A 5,078-nucleotide genomic window follows, 5' to 3' on the forward strand; every position below is an offset into this window, starting at 1 on the left:
CACATCAGTTCCTTTAGCATTTTCTTCTCAGCTGGGTTCTAACTCCTCAGGCTCTCCCCTGAGTGGAAACCTAGCCTGGTCAGCACCCACCCCCTGCACCCCACGCTGGTAGATCTGCTTCCTTCCATGAGGATGCTCTCCCCATCTGCCCACTGAGCACTTCACCCCCTTGTGCACCTGTGAGCCCGTGTGGCGTCCTGTTGGGATTATCCAGCCCAATTGCCCACCCACCTGCCCTGCCCCTCTCTTCCAGGCGGCCTCCTTCCCCGCCTCCTCCCCAAGCTCTCCTGGACTCCTGCAGTCCTGGGGACCTCTCTTCCCTCAGAAGGCATCCTCTAAGTTTATCACTTGGTCACATGGTGTTACGGTTTCTTGATTTCTTCCAAACTGAACTGTGAACTCTTTGAAGGAAGAAATTCACTCTTATTCCTTCTTTCTGTGATTATTTATCGAATGCCTACTCCTTACCAGGCACTGTATCTTCTGCTCTTTTATGTTCTTTACAAAACCCAGCAGATTATGGTGGCACCCCGCGGCCGTCACCAGGACTAGACCCGTAGCTGTACAAAAGCAGAATTGCCTTTAAATAATTGGGTTTCAGAGGTCGTTAAAATATTAAGTCATCCACAACTTTTTAGTTTGGGACACCAGCAGATATCTTTAATTTTTAGTACCTTATGTTTACATAAATAGCGTTTCTGTTTTTCTCAAGATGCATCCTGTTACGCGGTGCCATCCCATGCTCCCTAATATGCCTACGATGCAAGTGAGGCGGGTAAAATGCAATAGACTGCATTTTCCAGTGAATAAATTAAGGCGTAGAGGGGATTTACACCTGCCTCAAAGCACGCAGATAATCAGCGGTGGAAGCCGACTTAGAACACTCATCACCTGACTAAAGTCTTGTACCTTCTCCACTACTGCTAACGTCTGCATATGAGAGTCCCCACTACCTAGCGGGGGCTAGAAAGGCTCCTCAGGCAGTTGGGTCCACACCGGTCATTCACCAGAGGCCAGCTCAGCCCTGTGAGACAGTCCCAGGGCCGTCATTCCACCTGTGGAGAGCTTGGGCGGTTGTAGGGAACGCCAGCTTCATCCCACCTCTCTGCAGGAGGGAGACTCAGATGTTCAGAGCTGTTCTCCCAATGGACATAGAATTCCTAAGGAAATTCCAGTTAGACCTCTGGCCAACCCAAGGTAAGAGATTTTGCTTGAAGCCTCGGAGAACCCCAATACCACCCTAAACTCTCTTTCTGGAAGCTGGGGGACAAATGAGACGACCTCTATGTAACTTTTCTGTTACAGGATCCTATGAAGAGGAGGCTGGATGGGGAGGAGCCTGCTCCGAGAGGGAGGCAGGCTGGCTTCCAGGAGTAGTCCTCCAGCGATCCACTGCCCTTTTCAGTATCCCTTGAAGGTTGGCTCCTGGTGAAAGTAGGCAAGGGGATCTGGCAGGAAGGCCATCCAGAAGATATTCGGAGACCAACTGGCCAACCAGCATTGCCCAGTGATGGGGGGGAGGCAGTCCCTGGCTGTGGACTACTGTCCTACACACTGGGGCTTCCCCACTGGCCTCCTCGGGCCATCACTCCAGGGTTTGGCTGACAAGTCAGCAAGGACCCTGACCAGGCTACGGCCAGAGCCCTGGAATGGAGGGGAGGAGCCCAGGAGAGTAGTGGGGCCCGCCCCGCAGGCACACTGCCAGGCCTCTCCAGTCGAAGAGAAGGAGCTGCGAAGGTCAGCCAAGGGGCCCAGCTGCAGCAAGAGACCTTGTGCCCACACCAGGCTGAGCACTGAGCCGGCCAGTCTTGAGCACAGGAGGGGAGGGGCCTCAACTCAGGCAGAGTCTACAGGCCCTGGGGTCACGGGGCTGGGCTCTGTGGCTGGTAAGACAGACTTCTGGAGAGGAGCCGATGAAAAGGGTCAGATACCCAGTAGAGGCTGCAGACCCCCAAGAGACAGGCGAGGAAGTGGTCACAGATGACGGGAGGACTTCCCGGACGCATGCAGAGTGGACACGTTGCTCACGCACATGCTGCTCAGCACATTCTGGCTCCGTCTGTGAATGCAGCACACAGAACCATCCCCCGGGCCGTGCACTGTGAACTATCCTTCCATAGGCTGATGTGTGACAGTGAGTCACCCCAGTCTAGGTCCCTCCACCAGTACAGCTAAGTAGGCAGCGACCAACCAGGACTCGGGGTGGAGGTGATGGCAAGGGTCTGAGCTCTCCTCGGGGAGGAAAAAGCTGGCCTGGCCCAGGATCAAAAGGTGTTCTCAGCCTGGAAGGCAGGATTCAGACAACTGAACCAGGACCCCTCCTTGCTGGTCTCTGGAGGGTTCGGTGGGACACAGACAAGGACTGTATGAGAATGGTGTTGGCCTTGGTCTCCCCTGGCCTGTGGAGGAAGAAGAAGACAGGTTCACCATCCCACAGGGCGCTCCCTGGCCCCAACCCTGGGGAAGGAGCACCCCCTTCCCCAGAGTGTTTTATTCAGTCCGCACCTTCATGGCTGCACTTCCAGTGTGCCAAGCTCTATTCTAAGCACTTGAAACATGTGAATTTACTTAATTCTCCAACAACTCCATGACTTAGGTCCTATCATCATCCCCAGTTTTTCAATAGGGAGAGTTGGCGAACAAGATGTACTGTGACTTGCCCCAGAATCACACTGCTAACCAGGAACAGAGCGGGGGTCCAAACCCAGGCAGTGACCCAGGCAGGCTGCCGTGACCCTGCCCATGGCCAGCACCTGCTAACCCCACCGGTTACTGGCTTGGGAGCCATCCCGCCACTGCTCCCCCCTCCCTCCGCGGCACCCGACTGGCAGAGGGCAGAGCGCCGGCTGTGGGGCAGGAAAGCTGGCCGTGTGTCCCAGATCACTGCTTCCTGGCAAACGACCTTGGGCGGGCACCTAACGGCCTTGCCTTCGTTCCCAATCTCTATGTGAGGGATCTCAACAAAACCTGCTTCCTGCATTATAAGGGTGATACAAGACCATGTCCCATGATGATGATGATGATGATGATGATGATGATGATGATTAGCAGGGGCTCCCTGGGACCAGCAAGATCTGAACACTTCCCATTCACCCAACATTCAGCCCCCCACGCTCCTGCCCCTGCTCCTGCCTCGAAGAAGATGGCAAGGCTCTGCCACTGGTTCCACTGTATCCTGTCCCCCGAGAGAGGAAGACCCTGAGGGAGCACTTCCCGTCTCCTCCTTGGTGTTTTCCAGTTTTTGCTCTGTGTGCCTGCTACATTTCCTTCTTGTTTTCCTCAACTGCCCTCAGTGTGACATTTGGTGGCTGTACAAGTTTCTTGGGGCTGCCCTAACAAAGGACCACAAACGGGGAGGGTTAAAACAACAGAGATGGACCTTCTCACAGCTCTGGAGGCCAGGAGTCCAAAGTCGAGGTGTCGGTGGGGCCACAATCCCTCTGAAGCCTTGGGGGGCGGGGGGTTCCTTCCTTGCTCTTCTCAGCTTGGTGGCTGCCAGCAGTCCTTGGCAATCCTTGGCGGATAGATGCGTCACTCGCATCTCTGCTTCTGTCTTCACACAGCCTTTTTCTCTGTGTCTGTGTCCAAATCTCCTCTTCTTATAAGGACACCAGTTATTGGATTAGGGCCCAAACTAATCCACTATGACCTCATCTTAACTAATTATATCTGCAAAGACCCTATTTCCAAATTAGGTCAGATGCACACGTGCCACGTGGACATGAATTCTGGGGACACTATTCAACCCAGGACTGCTGGTTGGGTCTGTAGGATCTCAGATAAAGAACATCTTTTTTTTCTTTCTTTGCATCTTTTAGGAAGAGCCAGAGAAATGTGTCCTTCTTTGCTCTTGGGCAGAGAGACAAGTGGAATGTCCCTTTATGCTCTGTTAAGGACACCTTGAGCAAAGGATGGGCTGAAAAGGCACCCAGGGATGAGGCCCAGCTGTTGGGCTAGCCAAGGGCTGCATGGCCAAGGGCGATGTCTCTCTGGGAGGGAGTATACGGCTGTAGCCTGCCTGGCATGGCCTGGTCCTCCACAGACATTGCCTCATTTAGCTGCAGGGATGCCTCCTGCATTTCTCTGGTGAGGAGCTCAGTGTAAGAAACCTCAGATGACCCCTTGCACAAGAAAGAGCATCCTCCAGAAAGCTTATGCCGAGCTTCCATGGGAGAGAGAGAGAGAGAGAGAGAGAGAGGTAGAGCCACCGGGCCAGGCATGGGAAATCTGGCCAGTGCCACAGTTCCTTGGCAATGTTACCTAGGGAAAAGTCCAGGGGATGCCCAACAGCCAGCTCTTTGCAAAGCCCTGGGTGTCTGGAAGTGAGGTGGACACGGGCACACAGCAGCCTCCATCCCTCAGATGTCCCCACTGAATCCAAACAATCAGGCCGGGGAGAGCCAGGGACGTGACGCTAAAGGGCCTTCATCTGCCTCTTCACCATCGTCAGAGAGGAGACGGGATGGGGAAGGCCTCCAAGTGATCTTTGAGAGCTGAAGGCGAGTTCTCAGGTCCCCTAGAGCCCTCCTCACCGGGGCCTGCAGCTCCTTCTCTCTGCCCACTCCACCCTCACCTGCCGCTGGGGACTCTGGGCAGACCCCAGGCTCTCGGCGGCAATCTGGGGTACCCAGGTCTGACTTCTAGGGAAGGGAGAGAGGGAGGATGCTAAGAAAGCATGAGGTTGCGCTCTACCTGAACCACAGGAAGGGGCCGCCCTGCCCCAGCAGACCCGCAGCTGCTCTTCCAGGGACAGGAAGTCAGCTGAGTACCGAGCAGGCGCGGGGGAGGGGCTCAGGCACCTGGGCTGTCCCCAGGCCATCTGCTCTTCCGGCTGCTGCGCTGGTTCCCATACTCAGGGGGCCAGATGGAGGGGCGATTAGGAGCCTAAATTCTCATCCCGGTCCAGTTTGCCTCCTCACAGCTGGGAGACCTGGGTAGGTCTCTAAACCTGCTTCCCATCTCCCCGGGGTTGTTGTGATGGTTCAGCAAGCGAACACCCACATTGCCTAGGACACAGCGAGTGCTCTGTCAACACTGGCGGTTCTGATGCTGCTGAAAAGGGGCTGAGTCCCCGGACA

At 55.2% G+C, this 5,078-nt stretch overlaps 1 long non-coding RNA gene across 1 annotated transcript; it reads right to left on the reverse strand.

The window, feature by feature from the left end:
• Positions 1-631: 631 nt before the first annotated feature.
• LOC140595964 (uncharacterized) lies at positions 632-4,767 on the reverse strand. The gene is made up of 2 exons (XR_011997976.1): positions 3,380-4,767; positions 632-2,399 (listed from the first exon to the last, which is right to left on the reverse strand). It is a non-coding gene; the product is annotated as an uncharacterized lncRNA (long non-coding RNA).
• Between the last annotated feature and the right edge of the window lie 311 nt (positions 4,768-5,078).

This window comes from Vulpes vulpes, chromosome 2 (assembly GCF_048418805.1).
Source record: "Vulpes vulpes isolate BD-2025 chromosome 2, VulVul3, whole genome shotgun sequence".
NCBI classification, from domain to species: Eukaryota; Metazoa; Chordata; class Mammalia; order Carnivora; family Canidae; genus Vulpes; species Vulpes vulpes.